At 33.8% G+C, this 20,091-nt stretch overlaps 1 pseudogene; it reads left to right on the top strand.

Moving 5' to 3' along the window:
• Positions 1-12,705: 12,705 nt before the first annotated feature.
• LOC149560522 (putative disease resistance protein RGA4) lies at positions 12,706-15,633 on the top strand (annotated as a pseudogene).
• The last annotated feature ends 4,458 nt before the right edge of the window (positions 15,634-20,091 follow it).

The following is a 20,091-nucleotide window of genomic DNA, read 5'->3' as shown; positions in this document are numbered from 1 at the left end:
ATGTATGTGATAGTTGTTAGACTTAGAATTAATTAAATTTAAAAGTGACTCAACATCTTGGGATCTTTAAGAAATGTAACTTACAATGTATGCTTGTCGATGATTTCATGTTATTGCTTCCACTACTATGTGTTTGATGTGTATGTTATACTTTCTTACTTTAAAAAAAAAAATGTTTAGCAAGCTTAGTGAAACTTTAGGTTAATTCTTTTGGATCCCTTGGCAGGGCGTTACAAAAAGTAAGAAGAGGGAGAGTGTGAGGAGAGAGAGTGTACAAGGAGAAATAAAGAAATGAGAGATCTAATTGAGAGGAGAGAGAGTTCAAGGAGAGAAAGTGAGGGGAGAGAAAGTAAGAAGAGGGAGAGAGAGTGAGGAGAGAGAGTTTTAGAAGAGAGAAAGAGAGAGCTCAAGGAGAGAAAATAAGAGGAGAGAGAAAGTAATGAGAGAAAAGGTAAGGAGAGAGAAGTGAGATGAAAGAGAAAGTTCAAGAAGAGAGAGAGAGAGAGAGAGGGATACAGAGAGAGAGAGAGATGAGGAAGAACGAGAGGAGAGAGAAAGTTTAAGAAGAGAGAGAAAGTAAGAAGAGGGAGAGAGTTTGAGGAGAGAGAGAGAACTTGTGTGAGGAGAAAGAAAGTGGTGAGAGAGAGAAAGGAGAGAGAAGTGAGAGGAGAGAGAGTTCAAGGAGAGAGAAAGTGAGAGTGGAGAGCAAGTGTGAGGAGAAAGAAAGTGAGAAGAGAAAGAAAGTGATGAGAGAAAGTAAGAAGAGGGAGAGAGTGTGAGGAGAGAGAGAAAGTGAGACAAGATAGAGCGAGGAGAGAGAAATTCTTAGGTGAGAGAAGTGAGAGTCTAGAGAGAGTTCAAGGAGACAGAGAAAGTGAGAAGAGAGAGAGTTTTTATATATGTATTGAATGTAATTTATTATTAATCTTTATTCATCTAGAGTTTTAACTCATTTTTTGTTTTCTACATCTAATCCTATTGTTGGTTTTCTACATCTTAGATCATATTTTTAGTTTTCTACATCGAATCTTATTTTTGGTTTTCTACATCTAGAATCATATTTTTGGTTTTCTAAATCTAATCATAATTTTTGGTTTTCTAAATATAATCAATTTTTTTGTTTTTATTATTTATCTACCTAGCATTTTAAATAAACTAAACATATAATATTTCTTCCATTAAATATAACTTTAACAATGTTTTCTAATATTTAAACTAAAGTACAACATATAAACATAAAATCAATTATTGCATACTAAAAATACAAAAAATTTGATAAAAAAAGATAAATAAATTCACAAACTAACTCTATTAGAAAAAACTACTAATAATTCATAAAAATAACCAAACAATCATTAAAAATAACTAAGCATAAGCTAAAAATATAAAAATGAACATGCCAAGTATGTTGAATGCTTGAACAAGGTTGAAAATGCTAATCTCGTGTGATGATGTAATTGCAAACGTCACAAAATTTGCTCCAAGTACTGCTACAAAATTGTTGTCATGATAACAAAAGGTAAAAATGGTAAAATGGCTTTAAATATTCTCAATTTTTGTTTGGGGTTAGGGTTTAAGGCTTTGAATGAAGCCTTTAAGGCTTTGAAGGAAGATCACAACTTCGTTTGAAGCCCTAGTAGGCTTGTGCATGGCAAGGGCTTTGAGTGAAGCCTGTGGATTCCATCGAAGCCCCATCTACATGGCTTGGTTCGAAGTCATGCGGAGGCTTTGATGGAAGCCTCTACTTCACTTGAAGCCCCTTAAAATGAATCTTCCCACTTTTCATCTAATCTATTCATGATGAAATGCGGGAATGAGTTTGTTGACATATCAGTCAAGTTTTTTATTAGTGACACACACTTATTCAAATTGTGAATGACTACTGAGCTCATTGTAAAGTTCATAGTGTTTGCCATGTATTTCAGTTCTCACCAAGTTCTATAGTTTATACTGAATCCCTTGGACGCATCCCATTGGTTATCAAGAAAATTCAGTTAATTTGAAGACTAGTAGTGTAAACTGTGTATTTCAGTTGATGTCGAGTTTATCAGTGGTTATCAAGTTATGCAGTGTTCATTGAGTTCATAGTGTATGTGATATGAATCTAGTGTTGATCGAGCTAATTAGTGTTAACCATGTGATTTAGTATATATAATGAATCTAACAAGCCATCAATGAAGACCAAGTTAACAGTTGATGTGATACAAATCTAGTGTTGATTGAGCTAATCAGTGGAAACCAAGTGATTTAGTATATATCTCAAGCTTCACAGTATCTACCAAGTCATCAGTGCAGAACAAGTTCAAGACTACTTGAAAGTGATAAGTATGGACTGAGATTCTATTTCTACTAAGTTCATGACGATGCCAAGCATTGACAGTGGATGCCGAGTATCAAAACTTCACCAAGTTAGTCTTCGGAGCCTGAGTGTCTACACTTGAGCCAACTTTGCAATATTTGTGTTGTCTTGTATTGTGGTTGACTTTGTAATTGTATAATTGGAATGATATATATGAAATTTATTGTATCATATCCAAATAAGAATATATAGAATTGATGGGATCATTTGAGAAGAGCAGAAGTATGAATTGCAAAGGCTATAGTAGTATAAGGAGTAGCAATGACATAACTATCATAGCAAGGTGATCAGTACTTAAAGGAATCTCATTCAACAAATCAAGTTGCAGATTAGAGATCAGCTACTATTTCATTCTAATAGGTGGATCAATCAAATCCTTTAACAAGGTAGACCTAAAATTCTTTTGTAAATCTCTTTACCAAGTGCATACATAATTGTATGTTTGTAAATCTTTTCACAAGGTGGACCTAGCAGTCCTTATTGCTCTTAACATGGCAAATCATCATAAGTGGTCAATGTAAGCTTTAACAAGGTAGCTTTATACTATAGTATTAAAGTTGTGGGTATCATCCCCACCCTAGTTTTACTTTCTATTTGGAAGGTTTCTGGTTCACCAAACTTTGTGTCTCAGTGTTATGAATACTTTCAGTTTCTTATGCATGTAATTAGATCAGAGTTTATATTATGGGTAAATGCTAATTGAAAGATTAGATTAAAAGTTGATTTTCTTTGAAGTTACTGATTCACCCCCCCTATCAGTAACTTAGCTTAGTCTTGAATATTTCCAAAAATTGGTATTAGAGATTTTTGGTTCTCAGTAGAAAGCTTAATAGCTTGAGAAAAGATCAGGGCCATGTGGAGATATTCAAACTTGGAAAAGCCTTTGACAATGGACAATTGGATTTAGAAATGGCCATTTCCCAACTCAAGAAAGCAAAGGAGCAACTCTCTCAATCCTTGAAAAGAAGAAAAGAACTTGCAATTCAAATGAATGATCAACTCTACATTGAAGAGAAAATTGATGACCTTCATTCAAGCAATTCAGATGAAGCCAATGAAGCAATCAAAGAACTCCTAGAAAAGAATAGTTCCCTACAAGAAGTAAGAATGTTAATAAGAGAACAAGAAATGTAGTCAATAAGGTTATGTGAGGTCTTTGAACAAAGAAACAAGATAAAAGAAGAAATGGATGGAAGGAACAATGAAATCCAGAACCAATCCCTTCAACAAGCAGACCTTATTGATCAAATATCCAATGCAAATGAAGGAATCATGACCCTAAGATTTGAAAAGGAAAGAATGAGGAATGATCTAAACTCTAAAAGATAAATCAATGAAAGAATGAAAAATGATTTGAAATTTGAAAGACAAACCAACGAAAGATTGAGAAATGATCTAAACTTTGAGAAGCAAATCAATGAAAGAATAATGGAATCTCAAGAAAACATGAATCAATTGAATGAGTAAAACCTATTTAGGAAAAAAGGAAAAGTAGGAATTGGATATACAGAAGAAGGAGAATCATCCAAGAAAGGAGCTCAAAATAACCAAAGACCTACTTGCAATCACTATGGTAAGACAAGTCATACATCAAACAAGTGTTGGAGTAATGGAAAAGAAAAATTCAATGGAAAATGCTACAATTGCAATCAGCATGGTCATAGAGCTAATGAATGCAAAGAGAAACCAAGATTTGAAGGAAAATGTCACAAATGCAAGAAACATAGACACAAGTCATTAGAATGCAAAACTAAGGTATTGAGTCCAGTAGAGAAAACTGTGAAAGAAATATTTAGATGGGACTATAACACTTGGTGTAGATGTCATTACTATGGAGTATTTGGAGACATTAGTATGAATTGTGTTAAACATCATATGAGGAAAAGAGATACTACTAAAAGATGTTTTATTTGTATAAAACTTGATCATCTTGCCAGGAACTGCATGAATACTAGTAGAATTGAAGATGAAAATAAGGTAAAAGCTGATAACATTTGAAAGCAGATGAGACAACAATGGGTTCCTAAGTCTATCGAGGATACAAGTCTGAGCAATGATGGTCAAGTCACTCATGAACTGGGTGACTCTACCATTTCTAATTAAGTTCTCATAAGAAAACACAAGCTAGGCTATCAAAGATAACATCCAAAACAGTTCCAATTGAAAGGTGGCAAAGATCCAAATCTATACTCAAGATACAAAGGGATCATTGAGTGAGATCAATATCAATTACTACTGAGTTACTTCTCTACTAAGTAAGGTCAAGTCATAGACTCTACCGAGCAAGGTTGAGAGTAATGAAGATTCATGGGTAGAAGCAAGGAGTTGGGTCTCAATTTTGTGGAAGTTTGTGGATTGAGATCATGCTCTTTTAGAAATGGGTACCTATTTTAGGCTCAGGCGCCCGATCCAAAATTTAAAAAATGGGCACCCATTTTTTTTTAAAATCAGGTACCCGTTTTTAATTTTCAAAAAATGGGTACCCATTTTTGAAAACATAAAAAAATTGTATTTTTTAGAAACGGGTACCCATTTTTTACTTTTAAAAAATGGGTACCCATTTCTAAAAATTTAAAATTTTGTTTTTTTGGGGAGAATTTGTATGCCGATTTGACTTTTTCAAAATGGGTACCTGTTTTTTGAATTTAAATAATGGTTACCCATTTCTTACAACATTGGGTGATATTTTTTTCTCCTACCTTGGATTTTGGTTTGGGATAGGCTTGGTGAGACCAAGCCTATGCCTTGACCTCTCAAGATTTGGCTAAGGTATTGAACTAACAAATTTACGCCTTGCCGTAATTTTTAGAGGGTCTTCCCAATTAAATTTTTTTATGAAACAAAAACCCATTAGAGCTCTCACTGTCCTAATTTCAGAAATATAAATTTTATAGTGCTCTGATTTTATTTACTATTGTGGCATTATTTTTTAATGAATGGTGGTACTTAAATGTAAAATAGTAAAGTTCACTAAAACTTTAATAACTTTTTTATTTTATAATTTTTCTTAAATCAATTTATATGTCATCAATCTACATAAAATTATTTTGAGGTTAAAAATAATAATTTTTGAAAAAAGTGAAATTTTGATCAAATTATGGTGTCTATACATGAGAGGTTTTAAAATTTACCTTTATAGCCAATTAATAATTAATAATAATAAAATTATTCAATAAAAAATTAAGGAAAATATTTCCATCAATTTTAGGTGTATTAGGTAACTCTCTTTAAAAAGATTTATGAAAATTCATTTATTTGTATCAAATTATGGTGTTTGTGCACAAGTGTGGTATGGTCCTGAAATAGGCATTTTGAAAAAGTGATTTTTAAAGATCCATACCAAAAACAAAATCGATCATATAAGTATACAAATAAATTACATATTCAAAAACTAGATTTCGAACACAAAATTTTTTATTCTTGAAGTTTTTTTATATTCAATCTCTAAATGCCTCAAATTTTGACATCAATTGACAAGAAATTCCAAAAATAGGAAAAACATTTCCACTTTTTGCCCAAAAGTTAGACCCAACTTCTTACACTTACCCTCATATGATTACCAAGTCACAAAGACTTTGCGGAGTGCTCAATGCCAAGTAGTGGATGACAATCTATCAACATATCTTCTTTTGTACCTAGCATTAATGGAAAAATTTCAACAAAGCATGGAATCAAAATCATTTCTTACTGTGGAATTTTGAGTATTGTTGTGAAGAACGTTTTTTAGTGCAATCAAAGTGATTTGAGAAAATTCCTAGCAAAAGTCTTTCAAATTCTCTCAAACCCTACCAAGTGAAAATATCATCCAGTAGTAGCAAGGTCAAGCAACGATCTAACATGTTAGTTTGCGGAGTTGAATGGAAGGTGCCAGATTTAAAGCTCACTCCTGTGGTTGCTAAAATCCTAGATCCAAGTGGTGCACAATCCCAAATTCCTCCAAAGGTACTTCTTATCAATGATATTTGCACTCATTTCAATTGTGTTATCCAAGAATTTGGTACACTAGAAATGGATGATGCCCTAGGTCAGTTATGTGTGAATGGAGTACTAAAACCCTAGCATCAACATCTGGAAACCAAAGGGTTGACACATCCATCACATGCCCTGAGAATTTTAAATCATATGGATTAGGTTTATCCTTAATCAGGTGCATAATGGGCAGCTATGGTTCATCAAATCACTAGCCTCCCAATGCTAGCCAAATCCATCATGAAAAAAACCCTAGGTCAAGAAGAATTGGAAAAGAAAAACCTAGCTAAATGAGATGGCAAAGGAATGAAAATCAGCAGTGTCACTGATGCAGAATTGAAGTTTGGTATTCACATCATTACACACAAGATATATAGTTGAAGCTATGGATTTAGCTTACAAGGTGGTTAAGAACAATTTTTCATATGACCTTGTCGAGCTATTGTTAAAACAGTTCAATAAGAAAATGGAAAGCATAAGAACTTCAAAGAACAACCCATGTAAGTTCAGTTCTTTGTTGACTTGTCTATTCTTTTATGTTTAGAAATTCTTTCTCTCTAAAGGCACTATAGTATGAAGAAAAGATTACCTATGCTCTATAAAACAAATGAGTATATTGCAAAGATGGGTGAAAACTACAAGAGTATCATGGACAATTATTTTGATGTATCTAAGGAGAAAATGAACAACAGGTTCAGAATCCCTAAGAAGCTAGTTGAGGACTACAAAGATTATATATATTTTATGGTGGATAATGACAAGGTGTATATTCAGGCAACTAAACCTAGAATGGTGTGGGTGAAACATCTTGGCTATGAGGTCAACATTGATGAAGCAAAGGATATCATTGAAGCTCTTATCAATGAACTAGTTGATCCTAAGGTTGCATACTTTGGAACATATGGTACAAAAAAGGCTAGGATTGAACTAGAAATAAGCTCCCTCAAGCAGTCAACAAAGGGAAAAGAAGGATTGCAATATTGAAATTAAGTACACCCCTTTTGTTAACTGAAGGAAAAGATGAGGATGAGCAAGGTGAAGAGGAAGAGGATGAGGAAGAATCTAAGGAAGAAGAACCTTTAAAGAAGAAAGGCAAGGTGATTATCACCAAGCCACCAAAGCCATCCACTGTAGTTTTCACAAGGAGATATTCAAGGAAGAAAGCTAACAAGGAAGGAGGAGATGTAATATTTAGAAAACTTCCACCCACCTTCCAAGACAAATTGAAAGATCTTGCAGTAGGTGCTAGCATAAAAAATTTTAAATCATTAAAATATGAGACTAGGACAATAGAGGAGCAAAAATAGATAGAAGATTTGGTAATGGACAAGATAGGTAAATGGAAGTACTCACCTGATCAGCTTGCCTCCCAAATTCCCAATGAGTTATTAGAAAAGATAAGCCAAGATGGGATTTTTCTATGTAAAATATCAAGGATACATATGGATAAACCCTAAGGCAGTTGTTACTGAGCATATCAGATACTAAGGTGAAAGAATCAATAAAGAAAAATAAAGAAAAATTGACTCTAAAGTTTAATACTTGTCTAGTTTTGATCAAGGACATTAAGCATGTTCTTAGGAATGCAACAAACACTTGGAAGAATATCTATTTGTTACATAAGCCAAGTGATTTTCTAGCCAATGTTAAAGATGATGATGAATAAGAAGATAAGGAGAAAGACAAAGAAGAGAGTGTTGAAGAAGTGACTCGCTTTGATAATGAAGAAGATGAAGAGGATCAAGGACAAGAGGCTCCAGAGGAAGAAAAGCAAGATGATGAGGAGACTAACCTAGTCAAGATAGTTGCAGCAGTTATTGTTTCACTTCCTCGCTCTCCAAGTAAGCCAGTGTCACAATCAAATGTGGAGATAGCATAAGCAAGTTTGATTGTGACCACTAGTGATATATCAAATGCTCAATCACTCTTTTTTCCTACTTAACTCAATACATCATTGACAAAAGTGACTTCCACTTCATCTACCAAGTTGCAGATTCCTCAATGATCTACCAAGTTAAGTACTTCAATTTTGATTTCTCCAATTTTGACTTCTTCAGTTGCAAGAACACCAATTTTGGATTCCTCAAGCATCTCTATGAATATTCCTTTAGTTAATACAGTATCAGTTTTTACTCCAAGCCCTAGTATCTCTACTATTTTTTCCATTCCAGATACAAAAGAAATAAGTGTAAGAACAGTTGAACCCAAGGTTCAACTAAGCACAAATTTTTTGAGAAAAGGAAAGGAGATAGAAGAAGACATTGAATTAGATGAGGAAATAGTAATCCCCAATTGGGATATTTACAAGCTTACTCCAAACTAGATGGAGACATTTGGAGAACTCCTCCATAAGAAGGCTAAACAATAAAGGTTAAGAGAGGAGAGAGATAAAGAGTATAAGATAATTGAAGATGCTAGGAAAATTTTTGCAGAGGCTATAGGAATTTAGATTGATTATTCTCAACCTATTTTGTATTAGCTAACAGAAGCAGTCTAGAAATTCAATGAAGACACTGCTGGACAAGATAAGCTAGTGGAGAATGCTGAAAAGAAGTTTGACAATAAAGTGCTAGAGCACATTGCTCACCAGATTGCCATTCAGCAAGTAGAACTTTCTACAATTTTGAGAAATTTAGAAACATCACGTTCAAATGTGTCATCACTTTTTGAGAAGCTATGTGATGTTTCTGGTTTCACAAAGGAAATAAAGGAAAAATTGTCCAAAATAGATGAAGATCTAAAGGCTAGTGCATAGCAGCTACAACTTGACCCCAATTCAAGCTCTACACACTTCAAGAAAATAAGTTTCTTGTCAGAAATGCAAACAAAATTTCTAAGGGAAGAAGCAAGGATCAGATCCACACTAATTGACATACAAAACATGATCCTTCCCAATATGGATGCACTGGAAAAACATATTGCATACCCAAAAACTCTAATCCATGACAATAATTTCTCCATTGCAAACCATATGATAGAATTTTTAGTAGAGGTACAAATTGCACTTCATATATATAAGGTCCTATAGGAAAATTGGGATAAAACTTTAGTAATCATTCTAAAGGTACATTCTAAATTTTTTTCTCATTTTGGTGTTTTTGTGTGTGTGTGTGTGTGTGTGTATTTATATGTAAAATAAAGCCTTGGCATTACTGTCAAAAAGGGGGCGAAAAGTTATATTGGAGAAAGCCATATGTTATGGGGGAGTTAGACATGTACAAAGTGACACATAATATGAGGAGTAATATGCTATGGGGGAGAACTTGCAATGAGTAAAACATGTTGTATATAGTAGGAAGATGTATAGTATACTGTATATACCTTAGAAAATTAATTTTGAAAAATCTCAAAAATGGTATACTCTATCGAACCAATATCACATGGTGATGGATATAAGGTATTTATTTTTGGCTGATAAGTGTTTTTGTCACTAATGCCAAAGGGGGAGATTGTTGACATATTAGTCAAGTTTTTTATTAGTGACACACACTTATTCAGATTGTGAATGAATACCGAGCTCATTGTATAGTTCGTAGTGTTTTCCATGTATTTCAATTGTCACCGAGTTCTACAGTTGCTACCGTGTCCTTTGGACACATCTTAGTGGTTATCGAGAAGATTTAGTTAATGTGAAGACAAGTAGTGTAAACCATGCATTTTAGTTGATGTCAAGTTTATCAGTGGTTATCGAGCTGGGTAGTGTTCACCGATTTTGCAGTGTATGTGATACGAATCTAGTGTTGATCAAGCTAATCAATGGTAACTAAGTGATTCAATATATATAACAAAACTATTGAGTCATTAGTGAAAACCAAGTTAACAATTGATGTGATATAAATATAGTGTTGACCGAGCTAATCAATGGAAACCAAGTGATTCAATATATATGTCAAGCTTCACAGTATCTACCAAGTCATCAGTGCAAATTGAGTTCAAGACTACTTGAAAGTGATCAGTATGGAGCAAGCTTCTGCATCTACTAAGTGCATGATGATGTTGAGCATTAACAGTGGATGTCGAGTATCAGAACTTCATCGAGTCAGTCTTTAGAACTCAAGTGTCTATACTTTAGTTGACTTTGTAATATATTTTTGGTCTTGTATTGCGGCCGACTTTGTAATTGTATAATTGGATTGATATATGAAATGTATTGTATCATATCCAAATAAGAATATATAGAATCGATGTGATCATTTGAGCAGAGCAGAAGTACGAATTGAAAAGGAAACAACAGTATAAGGAGCGGCCATGACATAACTATCATAGCAAGGTGATCAATATTTATTGGAATCTCATTTAGCAAACCGAGTTGCAGATTAGAGATCAGCTACTATTTCATTCTAACAGGTGGATTAGTCAAATCCTTTAATAAGGTAGACCTAATAGTCTTTTGTAAATCTCTTTACTGAGTGCATACTTAATTGTATGTTTTTAAATCCATTCACAAGGTGGACCTAGTAGTCCTTATTCCTCTTAACAACGCAAATCATCAGAAGTGGTCAATCTAAGCTTTAACAGGCTAACTTTATACTGCACTACTAAAGTTGTGGATATCATCCCCACCCTAGTTTTACTTTCTATTTGGAAGGTTTCTAGGTCACGAAGTCTTTGTGTCTCATTGTTATGAATGCTTTTAGTTTCTTATGCATGCAATTAGATCAAAGTTAATATTATGGATAAATGCTAATTGAATGATTGGATTAAAAGTTGAAATTGTTTAAAGTTTTTGAAGTTATTGATTTAGCCCCCCTCTCAGTAACTTAGCTTAGTCTTGAATATTTCCAATAGAGTTGCATGGCCTTACCCCATTCTAAAGCCATTTATGCTAGTGAAGATTGTCAATTTCATTATTTTAAATTTTAGGGATTGATCTAATTAAATCTCCTTGTGACTTAATACAATATTTTAAAAGTATTATAAACACTACCATAATTCTTAGGTAATTAAGATAACAACACAAATAAGAAGTTCAAAATGATTACACAAACTAAAGAATAGGGATGCATAGAATATACATGATAAGTTCATAGTTGTGTATTAGTTAGAGAGATTGAGGTTTATTTTTTCATAAATTCCTTAAAACAAACGACTCTAGGTGACCACACAATTAATACTTAGTACTATTGTAGACTTACTAGATCAAAATTTCTTTAAAATATTAATACATTTAATAATTTTTATAGGTGTGAATTTTAAAGGCACTTAGTGCTCATCTCTAATCATGTAAAACTCAAACACACTATAATTTATTTATTTTAATTGAACCTACATTTTCAATTTGTGTTCTAAAAGGAATCTAGATTTTCACAAACATTCTAAAGTTATCTTTGTGAATGGAAACTTATTGATTTCAATTTTAAGTTTTTGAATTAATCTAGTTGAAACTCCTCGTGACTTTATGAAAATGGTTTAAGATATTAAAAACACTACTATGATTCCAAAAAAATGAAGAAGCCAATTCAATAGAATATAAATAACAAATTTATAGTCTACTAATAAAATCGATTTACTCCAAATAAACCACCAAATACTTGCCAATACTCATAAGCTTATCAGATCTAAATCCTTATATATTATTTATCATTCAACTAAATATATTTATTCACATTTTAAATAATAGAATTCAACTTCATACACAATCTTTCGTTTATCTCACAAAAGAAAAATCAAAGAGAATTAAGTAAAGATGGTAAAATCAAAGAAAACAAACATTGATAAGAAAAGGATCGGGAAATCCGTTTTTGGAGCATAAAATATTTAGCTGTTTCCCCTTTTGCAAAAGCAATTGAGCATCATAAAATCCTAAGAAAATAGAAGAGAAGGCAAGAATTAATACGAAAGTCCAATCAACCAAAGACTGAAGGAACCGATTCTTGAACTTTCAATTCAATATTGAAAAGACTAACATGACTTTTCCTAAAGTGGATACCATTCACAACTCAGTGAATTTCGACTTTGTTCCCGCAGAAAAAATGCGTTTACAGTCCCGTCTTCTGTAAGTTGTACCCTATTCTCCACTTGCCTTTGATTGATTGGAGTAGGAAAAATTTGTTTGGCAGCTCTTTGCAAGAAAGGAATAATAATTATAGGATCGTAGATTATTAATGTGCTGCAAAAACATATAAAAGATAATTTCAAAGTGTTTGCTTTAATTTAATTATGATTTATTATTAATTTTAAAGTGCGGGTCCCTTCCCTCTTTTGTCGTGCGAGTCTTATTAGATACCCAATGAGAAGGGAATTCGCTTTTCCAAACCAAGTGTACATCGCATAATTGTTGCTGACTCATTCCAAAGTGAAGTAACGCGAATAAACTTTCCCATTCTGTTACTCCAGAAGACGGACTCCACTTTATGTTATAAATAATGAGAGTTACAGAAGGATTACCATACTCACATTCAACACAGTTTGAATTGCATATATTGCTGTTGAGTTCTGTTCACCAAGTCTGCAGTCTGTAATAAGTAAAAAATGGCAGCTGGACTTGCTATTGGACTTGCCAACGCTGTGCTTGGAAAGCTTGGCGAGATTGCAGCAAAAGCAGCATGGGATGAGGCATCTCTCCTCCTCAACTTCAAAAATGATTTCAAATGGTTGGACAAACAGCTCAGCCTGATATCTGCTTCTCTACAAGCTGTAGACGAGCAAAGTGGGCATAATGACGCTGTGAAAAAATGGCTGCCGGAAGTGAGAAATATTGTTTTTGATGCAGAAGATATAATCGACGAGTGTGGCGTTGAGCATTTGTATACAAGTTCCTGTCATTCATGTGTGTGCAATTGTGGTCAATTACTCTTTCAGTACAAGATGGCGAAGAGGATTAAAGAGCTCAAGGGAAGGATTAGCTCTACAATTCAAGAGGCACAGCAGCTGAAGATTTTCCATGATGTGTCCCATTTAAATCAGCCTTCAACAAGTAACCCTGAAACTGAAAGAGGAACAGAGCTGAGAAGGGCGAGTATCTTGGAGATGGATGAACCGGCAGTGGCTATTAATTACAATGTCGATGAGGTTCTTGCACTGTTGGAGGACCCTGCTGTTAGAGTTGTTGCCGCCGTGGGTATGGGCGGGTAGGGAAAAACATTCCTTCTGCAGCACGTCTACAACAGATCGAAACATAGGTATGACTGCTCTGCCTGGATTTCTGTTTCCCAGACTTGTTCTCTTAGGAAACTGCAATGTGATCTAGCCTCCCATATTGGATTAGAAATAGAAAGTAGAGTAAGTGATGTGCGGGCAGCTGAATTGATACATGAGGGATTAGAGAGGAAAAGTTCTTTGATAGTTCTAGACGACGTCTGGAGGACTAGTGTACAAGGTAATTTGATATCCAGACTTGGGCTTCCCAGTGGCCGTAATAGTCAATGTAAAGTAGTGGTTACCACCAGAAGTCTAGATGTTGCTGAAAGCATGAATGCCCACATCTATGAGATGGAACATCTCTCGGAGGGGGAGAGTTGGGACCTGTTTTCCGTGTATGCTTTCGCTGGAAATAAGCCCGCGTCAGAGGAGTTGGAGAGCATTGCTCATCAAGTTGCAGAGGAGTGTGGGAGGCTGCCGCTGGCCATAAAGACAGTTGCGGCATCCATGGCCAAGTCTCCCCTCACATCAGATTGGGAGGTGAAATTGGGGCAGTTGAAAACGGAGGGAAAGGGAGAAGACTCTGTAATGAAGATTTTAAAGCTCAGTTATGACTCTCTTCCTCCCTATCTAAAATGTTGTTGTGCTTATCTTTCTTTCTTCCCAGAGGACACTTACATTTCCTATACTAATTTTCCAATCGATAATGCTATTTATGAGGACTATGTGATATATTTGTGGATAGCGGAAGGATTCATTCCGCAGGAAAAAGGTAGAGAACAGTGGGATATTGGATTAGATTATATACACCAGCTTGCAAATTTATGTTTGCTGGAAGTGAATAGAGTATATAGTTCTTACACTGTACATGATATGTTGCTTGATTTGGTTGTAAACATATGTAAAGAAAATGAGTGTGAATTTGATCTTCCGTCCAAAGAAACAAGTTGTCGCAGGTTATTACTGGCTAAGAAAGGTATAGATACTAATGTAATATCGCAAAGGCATCTCAATTGTCAGCGATTTCTCCGCACACTGTCATTCTCTCAGAATCCTGGCATCAAAAGTATTCCAGAACAGATGCTTGAGCATGTGAGATTACTCCGGGTGATTGACCTTAGCCACACTGCCATCTCCTCATTGCCAAAATGTGTGGGAAATTTCAAGCTTCTGAAGGTTTTGAATTTGTCTTACACACAGATCACGGAGGTTCCAGATTGTGTAAGAAGACTTCAGAGTCTTCAGTATCTCGATGCTTCTGATTGCAAAAGACTGCGATGTCTACCAGAATGGATAGGGGAGCTCAAATCGCTTTCCCATCTCGATGTAACATGGTGCTCAGAAGAGTTAGAGAACAATTATATGCCTAAGGGGATATCAGAGCTTTTGAGTCTGAGGACGTTGAGATCAGATTACCTAAGACTGGCTGCTGAAGAGAGTGGGTTCTTCACTGTTGGGGATGTTGGCAATTTAATCAGTCTCAAGGAAATAAGTATTTGCTTAGATGATGAAAGGGGTTTGAGAAGTGTAGATGACGGTGTCCTTGACCGTCTTGTCAATATGAGAATTCTGGGAGTAAAGAATAATATTCCTGCAACAGAGGAGGGTGATAGCGAAGTATCCAGTCTTCCAGAGTTCCCAGAGAAGATTAAACTTATGAAAGATCTCCAACAGCTTTCAATTGCTCGCTTCTCAGTGCCAAGCTGGTTATGTGGAATGGAACATCTGACAGACCTTACTCTTGACCAGTGCAACGCTTATACATCGCTCCAAAAGATGCCCAACTTACGATTCTTGTATTTGAGTGATGATTCAAAATGCAGAGAATTGCCAAAGGAGTTCGGAGAGAGCGGGGCATTTCCCAAGCTGGCTAATCTGCAGATCGAAGACTTCCCTGTATTGGAGGAGTTGCCGGCGTTGGAAGAGGGGGCGATGCAAAGTCTGGAAGGACTAGGGATAAAGAAATGTCCGCAGGTGAAGAGAGTTCCCAAAGGAGTGGAGCGGCTGAGGAGGGTGAAGAGGATAGACATGGTGGAGGAGGGTGCAAGTGAAGAGTTGAAGGAGAGGTTAAAAGAAGGCGGGGAGGATTGGAATAGAATTAAAGCAAACAATCCCCGCATCCAGATCCTCATCGATTAGCAGCTTTTGCCTCCTTTGGGCGATGTGTACAAGTTTGTGTGTGATTGTTTCACGTGAATAAATATTAATTTTTAACATAAATATAAGTTTGTGTATATTATATAAATTATTGTGATTAATACTGCATATATACTTAGTAATGCATTTATTTAAAAAAATACACTTTTTATAATTAAAATATTTATAATAAAATATTATTACTTAGTATTTTTTTTTCTAATTGATATTTTATTTTTTCTATAATTTATTTTATATGGGTAAGAATTGTATATTTTATTTTTTCACATTAAAATTTTTTTTTTTTTTTTATATTCATTTGAAGAGGTTTTAATTTATTTGGCCTTTTTTTTTTTTGAGTTAGATTGTGTATGAATTCTTTCTAGCAATATTTTCAAATCAAAAATTTTCACAACATTCGTTTTAATTTCTTATTTTCTCATTTTCTTGTTCAAAAGGAAAAAACTAAAAAAGAACAATGTCTTTTTAATCTAAATTAATAGAATATGAATTTTTTCACAAATAAACCAAAGAAAATTACAAAGTTTCTTTAAATTCTAAGTTTGTTTCTTTAAGCTATTCTACAATTATAAATAGTAATTTTTTACTTCTTTTAAGATTATTTTTGTATATATTAAATTTATTTGTATTTAGATAATTACTATGATTTAATTATTTAAAATATAGAAGGAACATTTTTCAACAATCTCTAAAATTCTTTAAGCAACTCATGAAGACATTTGTTAGTCATAAAATCACTAAATCTAAAAAAAGATGAATTATTTTCAACTATAGATTAAACTATCTCAACATCTAATAATAAATTTATAACAATAAAAAGGAATCATGATACAATTTTAGTTAATAAATGAGAGAAGTTATTATTGAACCATTATTTACCATTCAAAGTCCTTACACCATCTAAAATGTGAGAACATGACATAATGATGCCAAACTAAGTTTATATTTATCGTACTAGACATAAATTCTTACACCCCATTGACATCAATGAAATTTGATGTTCTATGAAAAAAATAAGAAACTCACGTGAAAGGGAAAGAAAGTAGCATAGGATAGTGCCAATATTGTCAACTTTAGATGCCATAAATAATTCATTTATAATTTAAGAAATAATAAGGTATTGCATGATCATGAGGGGCCAAAAAGTGGTAGTGGGAAAAAAATGCATTTTGTGCCTTGCTAAAAATGTTGAAATCTTCTTAGAATTTTTGTATGGACCAGACAAAATATTATTTTAGTTTGTAATTGGTTAGGGGAAAACAAGTTTAAAGGGGTTTTAAAACCTTTAAAAAAATTCTAGCACTACTAGACTATAAGAAAAAGCTAAACAACAAATGACCATCAAGAAACTAGAAAATCGAATTGAAAGGGGCCAACAAGCTAACAAATTACTACAAATTCTTTAATAGTTCTTCATTTTTATGAAAAAAAGAAGTTAATATTTATATTTAGAATATTATGAAAAATTATATTTTCACAATCTTGTCATTTTGCACCACCACCTCTTTATTTTCTTTTATTTTCATAGGTTTCTTAGAAGAAGAAGAGTTTCCTTTAGATATACCTTAGAGGGCTTGCACCTACTTGTTGAGTTGTTTAACCTCTTTAGTATTATTTTTCATCCATTATAGCCCTTAATTTATTTTTCACCTTATCAAGGGACTCTTTTGTCCTTCTAATTTTGTCTTTGTGATCCACCTTCATAGCCTTAATATTTTTAGCACCATTTTGAATCAGAGATAAAATCTTATCTACATTCTCTAAAGTGGGATTTTTAATAAAAAAAGTGCCCCATCTAAAATCAATTTAGTTAGGTAATGAACCATCTATTTGATTGCAAAAGACTTTTAATACCAACAATGTGATCTCAATATTTTCCATGATGTGTTCCATTTATGTTAACCCTCAACTTGTACCTCTAAAAGTGAAAGAGGTGAAAAATATGAGAAGCAGGAGTATCTTGAAGAAAGACAAAATAGTAGTGGTTGTTGACTACAAGGTGGAGAAAGTTATGACATTGTTCGACAACCCTACCATTATGCTTAATGTCCTTTTGGGTATGGAAAGGCTAGGTAAAATATTCATTCTCTAGCGCATTTACAATATATCCTAATAGAGGTGAGTGTTTGACTTGGATATAAAATAAAATATTCATTCTCTAGCATATTTACAATAGATCCATTTGAATATTCATTCTTTAAAGTTCTAAATATGTTTGATGATGTTGTTTTAATAGTGATGTAAAGAATCCATGAGGACTTAAGTTGGTTAGTAATATCACAAATTATGAGTTTTGTAAACAAGTATATGTCCATGTTTAAGAAATGATGCATATTGTATTGGTTAGAAAAAAAGAATATTCTTTTAGTTTTAGTATTATATTTATTGTTCTCTAAGTTTCCCTAGTGGGGTACTATACAAGGAGTGGTGGTGTGAACTCCACTCCTAAGGTAACTATATTGATATGGAGGTTCCAGCTTAGATGACCCTTGATTGTGGGATTATTATTTTAATTTATGAAGATATGACAACTAGTTATTCATCCCTTTTGAGATGATTATCAAGAGCGGGCCTCTCCATCCAAATATTTCTATCAATAAAGTTAAATTTTTTTATTTAGACACTTCATATGTTTCTTTCAACTCAGGTGTACTTACCATATGAAGAGTTACTAAAGAGTATAATTACATGCATCATCATTTTTATGAACAACCTTTTTGATATTTATTTGAATATTAAAGATTATCTTTGCAACAACATTCTCTTCTCTCAATGTTTTTTTCCCTATTAATATTATAGAGGACACTAATATGGGATGTGACCGAGTTCGAGTGGAGTCAAACAAAATTGATGAAAATATCCATGATGACCTAGGACTTTGGCTTGTATTGGATAAGAGAAGAATAGTTACCTTTATGGAAGGCATGATGGGGTTCGATGAATATCTCTCATTCTAATTCATCAACAGATGTAATTTGGGGTGAGTCACTATGGGTCGTATATCCTTCAATATGAATGAAGAAGTCATTTACCAAGCCATCAAAATTTCTATTATTTTTTACAAGTGTAAAGATTAGTAGGTTTCTCAATGAAACCATCTTAAAAAAATTCTTCTTAGGGAATGATACACTTGTCAACTTATAGAATAGGTTTAATAGAGGAGAACTTCCCAAGCCATGGGACCAAGTATGCATAGTTATCATGAAATAAATCTCCCTTGAAGATAGATTTGGGGTTTGTTATTATTACCACTTTCCTTTACCCCAATCCCCCCTTGGCCCCCAAAAAGCCTACACAAAAAGCTACCCTACCCAAATATATGAAAAAGTCTAAAAAAACCCTACTTGAACACCTCCAAAGACTCAAAGAAACCATAACATGAACCCTAAGTCCATATTGTGGACTTTGGAGGGGAGGCTAGGGAAAAATTCCATAGGTCCAACAAAATTGAAAATATGCCCAAGCCCAAGCCCAAAATGAAGGAAAAATAGATGAAAACCATGAGGACATAGGGAATGAGGAAAGTGACTTTAGGAAGTAGGACACCAACAACTCCACCCATGTCTCGACTAGCTTCATTTTTGTTGCATTGGATGACTCATCTCAAGAATTACTTTCTATTGTACCATCTTTATGTCTCTTATAATATTTTTTTACATATTCTATATCATGTCTATGCAAACAAATTGAGATAAAGTTCCACTTTGTTACATTTCAGGATCTTGCACATCTGTCTTTTTGTACTTGCAGTGCATCATAAAATGCCTTGGGGATTTTTTATGATGGCCATTATTTTTATCTTCCTTTATGAAGTGAGAATTTCTTCCATGAAATTAGCCTCATGATGTGTTGATGGCACATGCCTTCATAGGTGTTTATACTTATTCTACACTCTCAATGTTCCAGCTCTTCATTCTGTAAGAGTTTATGCATTCACTTTCAGTGCACCTATCTTACCTCTCAACATTATAAGGGTGTTTTTTTTTTGTTCTTGTTCTTTCTTGATTTGATAGAGTGAGATTTCTATTTAGTATTTTTTCCTATGTAATAGGCCAATGTAATGGCTGGGTATCTAGATGAAACACTGTGTAGTGTAACCTTAGCTTGATTTCTAGTGGTAGCATCTACTTGTTTGGACCCATCCTTCTCATGAAAGGTAATGACATTGGCATAATACTAAGAAGGATCACAATTAGATAGGTTATTAATGTTGTAAGAATTTTCCTTAGGGAAAGATTCACTCAAGATCATAGAACTTGACACAAGCACAACTATAGAGCAAAAATGGATATGATCAATTAATCAGAGTATGTCCTAATACATTTCTCTATTTAGTATATACAAACACACAAGGAGTGCCTGTATATAAAGGCCTCTCTGGAAGCACCTAGAATGTCTCTAGAAGGAACTAGGAGATAATATAAGCATCATGACAACTAAGCACATGCCTTATCCATCATTCTAGATGAGTGGATAAGAATGATAAGGTTGTAGACATCATGTGCTTAATTAGTGTGCTAACTCTT

Source organism: Cupressus sempervirens, chromosome 4 (assembly GCF_028749045.1).
Source record: "Cupressus sempervirens isolate cs-2001-9-10 chromosome 4, ASM2874904v1, whole genome shotgun sequence".
NCBI classification, from domain to species: Eukaryota; Viridiplantae; Streptophyta; class Pinopsida; order Cupressales; family Cupressaceae; genus Cupressus; species Cupressus sempervirens.
The sequence above is the reverse complement of the archived record's forward strand: the minus strand, read 5'-3'. Positions and strand labels throughout refer to the sequence as shown.